Genomic DNA, 16,618 nt, shown 5'->3' on the forward strand with positions numbered 1-16,618 from the left:
TTTCCCAATAATTTGAGGTTATTTTGAGGTTGAGGTTATTTAGTACCCGTGTGTTGCATATAATATCTGTTCAGGAGTTTTTCTTTTGCTTATTTTAACAATAAAAAGTATTGAAAATATCCTGTCAGTAAGTGCTTTTGCCCATTTATCCTAAATTAGGGAAACATGCAGTTATTTACAATTTACTGCAAGAGTGTAATAACCTTCCAGGAGAGGCAGAAGTGAAATTACCATAATGACACTATGTTGACCGTAAAGCGCAACTTCTCAGCTTTCAGAAACTGTTGGAATGTTTCCAATAGCGTCGTAATTACCGTAATCCAGAGGGCGCTGGCACAAACATGCCGCTGGTGACACATTCAGTTTTAAAGGGTTAATAAGTGAAAAGAACAGAAAAGAAAAGAAAATCGGTTGAGAAAAGAGGAAAAGAGTTATGAAAAGACAAGAAATCCTCTGCATCCTCTACATAGTGACCCTAGAAAAAGAGCTTCATCGGTCACAAATATTCTACTTGAGCATTAACAGTGTTCACATTATAGCTATATAACTGTCTGACAATGGCCATGCAGCCTTCCTGAAACAATTGATTATTTCTTTGGTTTATATTTTGCTTCACCTTCACCTGGAGCTCTAAAAATATTATTTTTTTCATTTGTAGATATTGTGTACCTGTAAGTGGAGGTTGAGTGGAGGTCCTGCTATGGATGTATAAGTATAGAGTGAAGCTCTGTCTATTAGATAATAGCAACTTAATGTCGCCATGAAACAGCTGGCAGAGTGCTACATATACAGTAGATATGATTTACAAGTGCAGGAAGAGTCATTCACATTTTAAAAAACTGAAATACCTACAAGATACTGCCAGATACTGGTAAACAGGTGACATATAAGACCAGGCATACAATATAAAAAATATAAATTTGATCAAATCTGACAAATCTTTCAGTGTTTTATTTATTTTTACAGTACAGCAGAAACTTATCCACCGATACGTTGTCTCACGATAGCAGCAGAAAGGACCTGGAAACGATGCAGCAAGTGTTCATATGTATGCAAAACAATAATTAACACAATGATTTAATTGAAAGACAACTAGCTGTGTTGCTCTGAGTAAGAGCAGCTACTTTGGTAACCTACAGGTAAAATCTGATTGGTGGGTTAAGATGAGAGCATTTATCAGTTCAAGGCAGTGGCTACTTCCTGGAGGAATGGGAAAAAAATGTACAAAAGCTTTTACCACATTTTGCATCAAGATCAACAAACATATTTAATGTGACTAACACGAGCGTCATCATTGGTTGTTTACCTGTCCAACAAAATCCACCACAACACTGATGTTTTGTTTTTTTGTACAGTCATTGTGCTTGTGTGCTTGTGTGCGCGTAAGCATGAGTATGCATGAGTGTGTTGTGTGGGAGCCCAGCTGAGCAGCACCCATGGTATGACGGCATTAGTCATTCACCGAAGGAACCAGCTGCTCTCTGCCAATTTAAGGTCTCTGACATTTTGTGAGCGCACAGGGGTGGGTTTGTACAGTTTGTACCTGCAAACATACCTGCCCACACCTCAGAAGTTATATGCACAAACACTGGACTTGATGTATGCTCCTTAAGCACGCACATTAAGCCAACACCATGTCTCAACATGATCCATAGATGCAATAACAAAACATTTTGTTAAGGCTCGATTTATAATGGTTTATCAGATGCAGATCATGATGAGTACAAAGTTGGGGTCGACACTATTAACTCTATTCCATGTTATATTTAAAGAAGCTGCAGTATAAATATAAAACAGACATTGCGCTGTGGGAAGCGTCAAATGTCTGTCTGAATTGGTAACAGAACGGTTGTTTAAATCAGAATGAAACATCGCTTGTGCAAAATCTTTGATGCACTATTTTTTATTTTATAATACATATTTAAAATATATATATTACATATATATGTAGAAACATTTTATTTATTAAATGTAAACCATTTTTCTGTCACTCAGGACCAGTTTTAGAAATTACATTTTAGCAATTAGTCAGTTCCCTGGACTCATCAGACCACATGACCTTCTTCCATTGCTCCAGAGTCCAATCTTTATGCTGCATGGCAAACTGAAGCCCTATTTTAGTGGTTTAGTGGTTTTTAGTAGTGATTGGGCTTCACAGCTGTTCAGTCCCAATCGGTTGAGTTCCCTTCACATCGTACATGCAGAAATGCTCTTACTTTCACTATTAAACATAGCCCTGAGTTCTACTTTTGTTTTTCTTCGATTTGATTTCACCAAACGTTTAAGTGATCACAGATTATGTTCAATCACGATTTTTTTTCGACCACATTTCTTCCTCAAAGACGATGGTTCCCCTCTATCCTTCCAGTTTTTAATAATGTGTTGGACAGTTCTTCAATGATTTGACCATTTGTAGTAAGTGGCTTTTGAAGAAATGAGAAACTACTCATTGCATCAGTTGGAGTTATATAACTTGTTGGCAGCTGAAAGATAATCGCCATGTAGTAATTATCCAATAGGAGGCTCGTACCTATTTGCTTAGTTAAATCCAGGTAGCAGCTTATTTTTCGGCCAGGCTGTGTGTACATTGTTCTTCCATTTCAACAAAGAAGCTGATGCTTTTAGGAGCAAGGCAGTTTATTTTATGATTTTCCTCTTGCTTCCTGTGGTTTTCTTCCATTTACTCTTTATGGCTTTCTTCCTCTCCTCTTCCTGCCTCAAGACACATACACAAAGTCACATGGCCGCAGAATCATTATTTTCTTGCCTTGTATGTACCACACACACACACACACACAGTGAGTGATAGGGTACATGGATGACTGGAATGAGGAATCGAGCCAACAGTCTCCTGAGACCTTCCCAACATGTGATTGGGTTTCTGAATGCAGCACAGAGAGACCAGGCCCATTAACTAACATGTCCAAATATGCACACACAGACACACATAAAGGCACACACACACAATAGCATATGGAGTCAAATCACTGCATAAAGAGCAAAGAAATAGGGAAACACAGCAACTCAGATTCAGGTCTATTTGCCATGTGCAGGATAAACCCAGGGTTAACAGTGCAATGACATGTTGTGGATGAGAGAACTGGTCAGCTCAGGCATAAGTAGTAAGAGCAAAAACAAAACAACAGTATAATACTAAAATTTAAGAACAAAGAATACAGAATTTACAGCGTATTTACAAAAGTGGCAAGTGAAAGTGGCAATCATACTCGACATTGTAATGTACCAGTAGATGGGTTTATGAGCTTAGTTTATTGTGAGTTGAGGAGTCTGATGGCCTGGTGGCAGAAACTGTTCTTCAGTGTTTTGGTGCACACAGGGTAGCTGTGTTTCCTGATTAGGCTGTGTGCCTTCTGCAGGCACAGTTTCTGGTAAATGTCCTGAGTGGATGGGAGACTGTTTGTACTAAGACGTTTCCACCACCCTCTGTGGTACATTCCGGCTTTGACTGGAACAGTTCCCATTCCATGCTGTGATGCAGCCCATCAGCAAGCTCTCAATGGTACACCTGTAGAAGTTTGAGGAAGTTTGGCATGAACACTAGCATCCTCACAGGCTCCTTGGGAAATAAAGTCTTTGGTGAGCTTTCCTGACCCAGTGTCAGTGTGTAGCGACCAGGAGATCAATAAATAAATAAAGAGAGCTTATCATGTTCCACAATTCATGTCCCCAAGTCAGGACACACAGCACACGATGCTGTTTGTGGTCCTGAAGCATCAGTTGTTAGTGATCCAGTGCCAGGTGTGAACACACATCCGATCACTCAGGTTGAAACAGAGTCTGAACAGGGAAGACAGAAACAGGAAGTGGTCAGTATTTAGTGGTCAGGAATGAAGGGATGCAGTCAAACAGTAAATCATCAATACTTAACAACATCGCCTCCATCACCACTGCTTGTTACTAACTCAATTTCTCTTCCTTCCATGGAACCAAATCAATCATACATTTGTGAGCAATCCCCTTTCCATTAAACACAGTCGCCTCCCTCCCCCTCACTGATAAACAATTGATTTACCCATCCTGCTGCCGCAGTGTCCCGTGTCAATCTCCCGTTTCAAAGAGAAACATCAGAGCCGGGAGCGGGCTGTTTCATTAAGACTTAAAGCAAATTTCATCTCATGCTTTAGCGAGATTAAACGCCCTTATTGTGATGAGGGATGAGAAGAAATGAGGATGGATGGAGTGACGGAGGAGGTGGGGGTTGGGAGAAGAGAGGTGACAAATGGAGTTGTCGAAATAGAGGAAGGGGAAAGGAAAGGTTGGATGAAGATCAGCAATATAAAAAACAAGATAAAAGGGAAACAAGATAAAAGAGGTAAAAGAAGAAGTTAAAGACTAGAGATAGAGCGGTGTGAAAAGGAACGCCTCATCCTCAAAGACAAATCAATGTCACCTCTATATTTGCACGCCCACTGGGACACGCACACATACACCAAACACACACACACACAGACACTCACTGGCAAACAGCTGCACATACAGTATCACATGCTGGTGCAAAGCTCCCCAATATCCCATGGTTCATAATTTACAATTTCTCCAAATCTCAGGCACATTCCCTCATTTCTTTGCGGTTTGTTCTCATGTCTGTGCATGCGTTATATAAGACTCCATGTGTGGAAATGTTCCTGCTGTGTAAACTTGGATATATAAACATCCAGGCATGTGTCAGGAGAACTGTAAACTATATATGTGACTGTGTGACAAATACCTGGATCTGTTTTCTTTTCTGTCCTGCTTCATGTTTGTAGTCCACATCTTAATTTGCCGGTATGTCTACATATGTTGACCATGTTATGTACTTTGGAAGTTTGGTTCCTTGGAAGTGGTAAGACATACAAGTGCCTAAAAATGAAGCTAACGCAGAAGTGCCCAAAATTGCACTTCCTCAAATGGCCACTTGAGGCAAAAGTGAGTCAATCCTCACAGACCTCTGTGTTTAAGTGTCCAAATTTAGCCTGCTGAAAAAAAACTGTTGGTCTCTGACACTAATGTCTTCATTCATGACAATTGCACACTGGTGAATTTTTTTATTATCCTCACCTCTTTGACCGTACACCTTTGGTAGAGTTAGCAAATACTGTGTCCAACAAATAAGTTAATAAATTAACCAATTAAATGATTGATTATAAGTACCGTATAGAGCAAAGAGGACAACACACATCCTCTTCGCCCATCTCAAATTTGCTAGGAGTTAGTTGGAGTCAGTCACCAAGATGGTGACGGCCAGAGCCACCACACCGAGCTTCAAAACCACTCTTCAGGAATCCTAGGGGTTTGTCTCTCTTTATATACAGTTAGTGTACAATATGTGTAACAACTTGTCTTTTGGGGCTCCAGAGTAAAGTACTTCAAGTATGTCTCTTTATGGACAGTGGAGATTGTATACCAGGAACCAGTTGTAACAGATATAATCACAAAGCCACTTACTACAAAACAGCAAATATAAGTTTGATTTAGATTTGTTCACAGCAGCAGTTTTGTCTGTCCATGCGACTCAAAATGTGTCACAAATGGGGTTGAATTTATATGATATCATGTATCATCTTCATTGTTTCTGCAGGGCAGCACTCTGGTTTGGAAAGGTACAACAAGACTCCTGTCATTTTGCTGTCAATCTGACACTCATTTGTTTCACTTAAAATGGAACTCTACTGCAGTAGCTACCAGCTGCTGTCAATAAACGAGTTCATGAGTACAGAGTCGGGACATGGAGTTAATGCTGGGTGTGGAACTGTCGGATCATTTGAGGTCAAAGACAACAACAACCAAAAAGGGAATACCAACAGTCTACCGATGAAAGTCGGAGTGCCTGGGGCTCACTCTGAAGCTTTATTTTACCTTTGCATAGGAAATACATGCATCCACACAGAAATTAACATCTAGTCAGTCAGCTTTGTTTGCTATATATATATGTATATATATATATATATATATATATGTATATATATATATATATATATATATATAGCTGGATAGTCTGGATAGTCGAGCAGTTAGTAACGTGGACAACCACACGGGAGGGTCACTGTTTCGTTGTTAGCCTTGATTGTGGGTTTTGAAGTGACCACTGGTCCCACATTCGCTGCATGCATCCCTTCTCTCTAGGGTTGCTCGTATAGTAGCATTCCAACAGTTCCGTGTTTTCCGCCCTTGTCCATCTATGTCTTGTTCCAGTAGCCCATTTCTCATCAGGTATCCCTGGTTCCCTAGCACCTGACACGGACGGTGTGACTCTGTCATTTGTCTGTACTCTCATGTTCCTGAGGTAGGCCTGATACATTAAGGATCTTGCCCAAGGATCCTCACTGGATGCAGTTGTGTTTTTGCCCTCACTGGCATTTTGCCCCCACGTTACTAACCGCTCGACTATCCAGATATATATATATCTATATATCTATAGATATAGATATATAGATATATGGCAAACAAAGCTGACTAGATTCAAACTTGTTAATTTCTGTGTGGATGCATGTATTTCCTAACAACGAAAAAGTGACCCCCAACATCCGCAATCGAAAACTCTTATCACAACTAGAGATTGATGAGATACAACAACAATGCTACGGCAAGGGGGGCGCCAGGACGACAGGTCAGCGGGGGGACCCCCACAATCAGAGATTGGGTACCAAGCCCCAACAGATACCAGCCTCAGTGCAAGAGCTGCTGACCTGAGAATGAAGATCATGGCACAATTAGAAGCCTGGAACCCCCTACGAATACCGAAGCTGACTTGTAAAGTACCTTCAGAAGATCTACTAGTGGTGTGAATGCTGCACTAACAACAATTGCTACGGGAACCATCACTGAGACCAATAAGCTGATACACAGTACAGCAACACTAATCCTAGAAATGCTTGGCTACAAGATGGGCTCAGACCACCATCCACCATGGAGAATACAGTTAGAGGCCAAGATACGGGCAACACGGAGAGAAGTTAGCCAGCTAACAGAACTGCAGAAAGGCAACATGGTAAATAAAGGGGCACCCAGGAAGTACACCAAGCTCTCCAAACCTGAAGCACTCGAAACTGCCAAACAGAGACTAACAGCGCTGGCCACCCGGTTGAAGAGATACACCAAGGAGGCAGAGGCCAGGAGAATAAACAAGCTGTTCTCCACTGAACCAGCCAAGGTGTATTCTCAGTGGCAGGGAGGAAATAACAACCGGTCAGACCCACCAAGAGCTGAGGTGGAAGAATACTGGAAGGGTATATGGGAAAAAGAGGCATCACACAACTCAGATGCCCAATGGCTAGTGGACCTAAGAGCAGACCACAGCAACCTCCCAGAACAAGAACCAGTAACCATCTCAATGGCAGACATCCAAGAAAGAGTGTCAAAGATGAAGAGCTGGACAGCACCAGGCCCCGATATGATCCATGCCTACTGGCTGAAGAAGCTAACAGCACTCCATGAACGCCTAGCAGCACAGATGAACCAGCTGCTAAGGGACGGGTCCCACCCAGAGTGGCTAACCCAGGGCAGGACAGTCCTAATCCTGAAGGACCCCCAGAAGGGACCTATCCCATCCAACTACCGGCCAATAACCTGTCTCTCCACAACATGGAAAGCCCTGTCAGGCATAATTGCGGCTAAGATGAGTAAGCGCGTAGCTCAATACATGAGCGGGGCTCAGAGGGGAATTGGTAGCAACACCAGAGGAGCCAAGCACCAGTTACTGGTCAATAGAGCAGTCGCCCGAGACTGTAAGAACAGACAGACCAACCTGTGCACCGCCTGGATTGACTACAAGAAAGCTTATGACTCAATGACACACATGGATACTGGAATGTCTGGAACTGTATAAGATCAACAGGAACCTAAGGGCCTTCATCAAGAACTCCATGGGAATGTGGAAGACAACCCTAGAGGCCAACTGAAAGCCAATTGCCCAAGTCAACATCAAATGCGGCATATACCAAGGAGATGCACTATCACCACTGCTGTTCTGCATAGGCCTGAATCCCCTCAGTCAGATCATCACAAAGAGTGGTTACGGGTACCAATTCCGAAGTGGAGCAACAATTAGCCACCTGCTCTACATGGATGACATCAAGCTGTATGCCAGGAATGAGCGAGAAATCGACTCACTGATCCACACCACCAGGATCTACAGCAACGACATAGGGATGTCATTCGGATTGGACAAGTGTGGCCGGATGGTCTCAAAGAGAGGCAAGATGATCAGAACTGAAGGGGTCGACCTACCAGAGGGCAACATAGGTGACATCCAAGACAGCTACAAGTACCTTGGTATCCCACAGGCTAACGGAAACCATGAGGAAGCTGCAAGGAAGTCAACCACAACCAAATACCTCCAGAGACTGAGGCAGGTCCTGAAAAGTCAGCTAAATGGCAGGAACAAGATCCAAGCCATCAACATGTATGCAATACCAGTCATCAGATACCCCGCTGGGATCATAAGCTGGCCAAAGGAGGAGATAGAAGCCACAGACATCAAGACAAGAAAGCTCCTCACCATGCACGGAGGGTTTCACCCTAAATCCAGCACCCTGAGACTATACACTAAGCGGAAAGAGGGAGGCCGAGGACTAGTGAGCATCAAGGCCACTATCCAGGATGAAACATCAAAAATCCAAGAGTACATCAGAAAGATGGCCACAAAGGATGAACTGCTAAGTGAATGTCTCAGGCAACTGAAATCCGATGAGTGCAGAGGAAGAGGAGCAGATCAACTGGAGGGACAAGCCCCTACATGGCATGTACCACCGCCAAATTGAAGAAGTGGCTGATATCAAGAAGACCTACCAATGGCTGGAAAAGGCTGGACTCAGAGACAGCACAGAGGCACTGATCATGGCAGCACAAGAACAGGCCCTAGGTACAAGAGCCATAGAGGCCAAGATCTACAAGAGTAGATCAGATCCAAGGTGCAGACTATGCAAAGATGCCCCTGAGACAGTCCAGCACATAATAGCAGGGTGTAAGATGCTAGCCGGGTCAGCGTACATGGAGAGACACACCCAAGTGGCTGGAATAGTGTACAGGAACATCTGTACCCAGTATGGGATAGAAGTACCCAAATCCCAATGGGCCGCACCACAGAAGGTGGCTGAGAACAACAGGGCCAAGGTGCTGTGGGACTTCAGCTTCCAGACTGACAAACAGGTCCTGGCTAACCAACCGGACATAGTGGTGGTAGACAAAGAGCAGAAGAAGGCGGTGGTGATAGATGTGGCGATACCAGCAGACGCCAACTTCAGAAAGAAGGAACACGAGAAAGTTGGAAAGTACCAAGGGTTGAACGAACAGCTGGAACAGATGTGGAAGGTCAAGGCGAGCGTGATCCCCGTGGTAGTAGGAGCACTCGGGGCAGTGACCCCCAAACTGGGGGAGTGGCTCCAACAGATCCCAGGAACAACATCAGAAGCCTCAGTCCAGAAGAGCGCAGTCCTAGGAACAGCTAAGATACTGCGCAGAACGGATAACACAGATACCACCCGAGGAGGGTGAGAGGGACGTTTTTTTTGTTTTATATATATATGCCTGATAATGGGTTTATACTCTCACAACTTATCTATACAGAAGCTACAGTGGTCTGCTTTGGAGTGTGAACTAATAAATGTTGCAAAATCTAATCAATGCAGGAAAGACAGAACTGTTTAGAGGGCAGAACGTTTTGAGGTTTCTGTGCTTGTCCAGACCATAAACTGTATAAAAAATGGACACCATGACAGCTCATCAAAAGTGAAGCCAAAGCATGTGGAGCTCCCCCTGGTGACTGGCTGCAGTACAGGTCATAAGCACCACCTCCTGCATGTTAGTGGATGGGTTCATATTTATTGCTGCCAGTGAAAACCATTCAGGACCATTTGCAGAAGACAAAGCCGACATTTTAAAATCTACCTCCAAATTTATAGATTATAGATTTAAAACACAACATTGTTGAAAATGACCCAAAATTCTTCAAACCTAGAGACAAATGACAATAGTACACAATAAATATGTGTATATTTTAAAATAAACTAAATACAGCACAACGTCCCCTGTGCTTTCTGATGTAATGCAAGAGAGAATTCAGCTTTTAGTTTGTGTGTTGATGTATCTGCCCTGATTGAGCCTACCATGACACACACAGACACACACGCATGCAGGGGTACCTGGTGATCCATCATGACATGGTTATATAACATCTTTATCTGTCCTCCCTCCCTACGTCGGTACATGAACACACACATTCAGAAAGGGACGCATAAATAAAGCCTTCTCTGGTTCTTTGTCTCACACACATGAATTCTCATTATCTCAGACGCACACATACACACTCTGACTGTGGAGGCTCAGTGGAGGTCTGCCTCTGGCTGTGAAGCCTTCTGTCTCTTCCTGGATGGACCCCAGGGACACAGCAAGACTGACAGACTGACGTCAGTGTGCAAGTTCGTGCGTATAATTTCGAAAGTACAAGATTTGCATTTCAGTCGTCTTAAAGCGTCTCGTCACTTATTACATGTGGTTCCTTTCATACATTTTCTGCAGTTATTCTTTATCAGTGCTACTTGGGTGGAAAGTAAACAGCGTAGTTTGTTGGAATTTCTACATACCTTGTACTGTATAATCAAGTACACAATGTCATTTCAACATACTCAGCCTTATTATCAATTTGCTCTTTTAGTCTAAAACTGAATTTTCCCAGATTTCACAACAAATGTAACTGAATAGGTTGAAGTAAGTTAATTTCTGAAAGAAAACTATGGATGAAAGCAAGCAGTGTTGAATGAGAACTTACAAAAGGTGTTCCACAGAGTTTAAATCAAGGGCCTCTTAACATTTTTATCACATATACTCTATATTCTGTTCATCTACACTAAAGAAACTGTTATTTTCATATTCTGTACATTAACATTAAAGTATAAATTCTTAAAAGAGCCAACTGGACAAACACATTCTTATTAGATTTGCACAGGATAAAGACTCTCCATTGTTTACGCCTGAAGAATCCTTAATGAGGTCAACGTGTGTCATTGATTTTTGACTACAGCCATTAGCTCAATCAGCAAAGGTCCATTTGTTCTGGGTAAGCAGGTGGTCTGAGAGGAGGTATTCGTGGCTGAGTGGTTAAGACGATAGTGACGCCCGTATCCCCGGGATACTAGCGTCAGTTTGAGCAATGGGTGGAAGTGGTGATGCGTCGTCTACATTTTATAAAGTCTATGAACTGTCACAGATGACTGATATATGAGCTCCTCAAATGTTTATCGCAGGAAGACACCAACTTTGGTTCCTACCACCAAGTTCACCATGCTAATAGCAGATCTTGGAGAGCTGGGTGAATGTTACAACCTGGCTCAAGGGCCGCAAGATAAACTGAAGACAGACGTCAGAATTAAAAACAAATAAAGGGTTTATTGGCGACTGGAGAGACACAGTGACCTTCTGCAGCCCAAAAAGGATGTCTTTAATCTACATCTTCTCAGGTGTGGCTGGTGAAGGTAATATAGTCTGTGAACCAGACACTCCAAGGCCCATGGGGGTCCAGAGGGGCGAGACAGTCAACACAGATGGAGTGGTCATGTCACTGATGATGTATACATTCATTACATTCATCCAGTCGGCCCATGGATTCAAACCCGGGACCTTCTCGCTGTGAGGCATCAGTGCTAACCATCTCGCCACTGTGCCGTTTGATATATATACATATACATATATATTTTAGTGGTAATGGCAAGAAGAGCTAGCTCCGTCCAGATGTGAGCAATATTTTTAGTGTTTAATAGTTGTATTAACCGGAAACACTTGAGAAATATACAAAAGGGTTACCTAGGCAACCAGAGCCTGGATCAGCCAACTGTCAGCTACAAACAGATCCACGTTGAGGAGATAGCTTGACGTGCATTTCTCAAAGATGTGTTTGTACTTTATATGTAATAAAGAGGGTCCTTTATTCCTGCTCTACTCCACTTGTAAAAGTTTCAGTGTTAATACCCAGTGAAGCTGGATTACGATGGAATAACACACATTCAGTTGCATAATCTCAGTGGACTACATGTCTGTGTGTGTGAGGGAGAGAGAGTAGAGAGTTGGAGTGATTTCAAAAATAACCACTTTGAGCACTGACCAGACCCTCGCTGTTATCTATTCATCTGTCTCCATCTAAATTTCCATTTTTTTTTCTCCAATCACCTTTTGTCTCTTTAAATGTCTTCCTGTCCTCGGCCTGTTTCTTAATTTGTCTCCCTTTCTCATTCACCCTCTCTTTCACCTCCCTGGGTGGTCTTGTCATCTCACATCGGTGTCAGCTGATCCCGACGAGGTTGCTGCAACTTGCAGTTGCCTTGGAAACGTCTCGTTCTGGTATGGGCGTGGAGCCAAAACACTGAAGCTGGACGTGACCACCATGCCCAATAATGATTACACTGTCTGGGTCAAGGTTCAGTCAGGATGAATTTGATAACGTTATCTGAAATATTACATAACATTAACAATCTCGTAGTTAAAGCTGCTGATAAAATGAACAGAAATGTGAAAAATGTGATCACCGTTTGGGCAGATTTAGGGGGAGGATAGTTTCAAAATAGCAATTAAACAAGCAGAGGATTCTGGAGAACTACACATCACAGTCAGGCCTAGAAGTTACATGTGACAATAAGTTGTATAAAGATGTCTGTTGCTCGAGAATAAGCTGTGTGAAATGAGTTTTAAAATGAGTGTCATCTCAGTTGGAGGCTACATGTGCTGCTGCTAGCATAACATGCCCATAACTGCAGGGCTCTCAAGTGTCACGCATTGAGCGTGACAATCACTCATTTCGGTCTTTTGTCACGCACTCCCGCCACACATTGAATTTCTCACGCAGAAAAAATATTTATAATATATTTAATATGCAGCAGCGCCCAAAATGTCTCTGGTCGCGCCTCTCTCACTATGGAACCGGCAGAAAGTGTGTGCAGTGAGAGATCGTCAGGTGTGCCGTGGCAAATTATCCAGTTTCACCTAATTGATCTAAAAATATTGGCCTGTATTCCATTAGCGGCCGGGTCTCGCTGTCAGCGGAGGTAAATAAAGGCCGGTCTCTAATAGCGGCCTGGGCTATTATTAGAACCATCTCGGCGGGTCAGGGTTTCAGCGGCACGGTGTGGGAGGATCCCCTCAGCGGGACCTCTCCCCGGCGTCGGCCGGCCCCCGCCGGGCGCATTTCCTCCGTGGCGGTGCGCCGCGACCGGCTCTGGGTCGGCCTGTAAGTGCTCGGGGCGAAGGTGGCTCGTCGGCTCCGGCCGCGAGCTTTACAGCGACCCCCCGCATCTCACCTCACCGTTTCCCTGGGGTCGTGGAATCAGTGCTCACTGCGCCCTCTCTCCCTGCGGGGAGGGACGGATCCCACTCGCTCCCGGCGCGACTGCCGACCTGCAGCGGACTCACTGTCCTCAGTGCGCTCCGACCGTGTCGCGCCGCTCATTTGTTGTTAATGTTCTGTATGCATACCATGTTATGGTAACTGTACGTTGTTTAATAAATGAACCTAGTATTTTATAGGTTCAAATAGACATAAAATCTTGTTTTTATTAATTCTACTCGTAGTTCGTTTTGCTCAAATAGAAATTAAGGCCTGCCTCTAATTCTGGCCTCCTTCCAATAAAGGCCTGGACCGCGACGTGCTTGAGTAAAATAAAGTATTAGAGGAAATACGGTATAAGACTTTTTTCTTTGTGTTTATTTGATTCATATTCAAGACACTTTGACAAGAATGACTTTATATTGTTACTTTAGGCTACAGAGCTTAATTTTTTTTAAACATTTTCGGTTGGTAGTGTGCCTTGTGATTTTTTCAATGAAAAAAATGTACCTTGGCTCAAAAAAGGTTGAAAAACACTGACTTACGCGAATGACGCTTCCGCTCGTTGCTACAGCAACCTATCAGATCGGTGAAGAATGTGGCCCAGTCTGAACAGAACCATATCCGACTTGGACACTTGCTAAAGGCAGTGTGAACAGTCAGCCCTAAAAATCGGATATGAGAAGGAATCAGATTTGAATCAGATTCGTCTGCAGTCTGAACGCAGCCTAAGCATCACTTTGAGCACTGAGTAAGTCAACTCCTGTTGTAATGTTACAACAAATTCACAACTTGTTTGACACAAACAATGAGTGTGTGCGACGACGGACGGACGGACGGACGGGGGGGGGGGGGGGGGGGGGGGGGGGGCGGTTGGTGGATGTCACTCTTGCCTGTCTTCAAAACTTGAGAGCCCTGTAACTGTAACTAAACTGAACGGTTGGATTTGAGTCTGGATTACAAGCCCGTTCAGTTTCCACATGAAAATTAAATAACATGCTTATCTTACCCATCATAATGTCTGTATTCTTCATCCGTTGAGTTATTCATTGTGTTTTCAACTGTTTTCTGTATTATTTCAAAAAGATCCTTAACCTTGTCTTTTAGTTACTCGTACTTCCTGTCCTGTTTCCTTATAATTACACTCACCTGTCTAGCCTTGTATCTCTTGTCCTCTTTGTGCCTCTCCCCACATTAGTTTCAACTGTGTCTTGTTTCCCAATTAGTCCTGCATGTGTATGTATAGTATGGTGTAGAAAAAAAATTACTTTACCAGCTGCCAAGGTACATGGAGGAGGAAAAGAAATAGCGGAAAGGTCAAAACTCCAGCAGCACTTTTATTTGACAGACACGTTCTGGCTCGTGGCCCTTATCAGGGTCATCAAGAAACACACTGCGAAGGACATTTTAAATGTTTTTGTTTAAAATGACTACCGGCAACGAAGGCTGACACCACCTCACGTGACCTGCAGTACGTCTGGGCCAAAAATCTGAACTTGAACACACCGCAAAGACAACAACTATTGGTCAGGCGGCAGGATATTCTGGACCTGTGTGAGAAAAGATAACTCTTAGTACCAGCAGGTGGCAGTAGTCTGTATTTATCATTTCAAAGTGGAAAAACAAAGAGCTACTATAAGTTGGGAGGAGCTTATGTAAGTTTGATGGACATTAAAGAAGTCTAAGGAGGCTAGGAAACTAAGAAGAGCTACAAACCGTCCTACAGAGCTGCCCTCTCCCGAATCATGCAGATCAGTTAGCCTTAGGGGTCGTACAGACTAGTCGACCAGTCGGTTTCTCAGCTTCACTGCTGCGCCATGACACTTTGAGCATCATGTCAACTACTCACCGCTCACATGACAATAACAACACGGATGCCTCCGAGAAGACAGGTGAGGAGCCCAGAGGGTCATTGCAGCAAACTAGCAGCGGTTCATCAAGTGTGCGGAAATACTTCACTAAAGATGAAGCCTATACTACTGTGTCATGCAAAATATGTAAGTCAGTCCTGAAATACAGCAAAAGTACTTCTGCAATGCACACTCATCTGAAAAGGCATCCGCCAACGCTAGCACAGGAATGATCCAAATCCTCTCTACAGCAGTTAATTAACGATTTCACCAAACGTCCTGTGGTAACAGAGAGAATGAGGCTGCTAATCAACAATTTGAATTTCATTGTCAAAGTTATTAGACTTTTAGCTGCTGTACATGGAGAATGCTTCAGAGAATACCACAATTTTTTTAACCCAGCTGCACTATCCCATCTTCCAACACGCTGTGGAGTACTATTAAATGCTATTGAGTAGCAGCCTGTTTTTATACAAGCTATACATTTCTGTGGCACACAGTATGTAGCACATGAGCTGTCTGTTCTCAGCATATGTAGTCAGGTCAAGAATATAGATTTCATTGTTGCAAAGCATTTCTACTGTGTTTTTATGAGTCATCAGTGACTAGTTTCATCACATAACAGTCGGAAAAATGCGAAGCCGTGCAACCCCTATTTGGTCTGCAGTTTATTCATTCTAGATGATCATATTGTTGTGGACATATTTTTGGATATAAATGTTCAGAGGATGCTCTTTGAACTTTGTTGTTTTGTTTATGTCAGTTTTTCTTCTGCACTGATTTGTTGCCAGTCACATCTCTCTGATCAACTCCGCTGAACTGGCTGAAAAGCTAACAGAGAGGGCCAACAACGGTGCATGACACCACAAAACAAACAACAGTGTGGTGGTTGCTTACCGACAGCGCAACACCTGAAAACTGCTGACCGACCGACCTTAAAAAAATCAGTAAAATCAACATTGTTTTTTGTCATTTAACTTGGTTAATGCTTAATTTAATTTAACATGTTCAAGGTCTAGAAGAATGTTTAATTCTCTGAAATATGATTGGAGGAGTCCTGAACTTATCTGAAGTGATGCTGTGACATTTTCATGCTAATAAATGTCATCTTCGCTGTTCTTTGTCTCCATTTAATAAAACAGAACAACGTTTGACCTCTTGTTTTAAGAACACGGGGTCAATTCTGCGAACTGTTTTCCAAATCCCAGCAAATATTTTGCTTTACATAACCAGTTTCATTAGAAACTGGGCTATCATTGGTGTATATACAGTACAACTATAAAATGTATATGACTAAAAGATCTCAGGACAAAATGTCACCTCACAGTATTTGATGATAGATGATGTCTGGTTACTAGAAATGAAACTAGACAGCAAGGATGAAAATAAAATGAATAAAATGAATAGTATTTTTATGCAAACATAAATTACAAATTTTTGGTAAAGTGCAAAGCAG

This window comes from Chelon labrosus (assembly GCF_963514085.1).
Source record: "Chelon labrosus genome assembly, chromosome: 4".
NCBI classification, from domain to species: domain Eukaryota; kingdom Metazoa; phylum Chordata; class Actinopteri; order Mugiliformes; family Mugilidae; genus Chelon; species Chelon labrosus.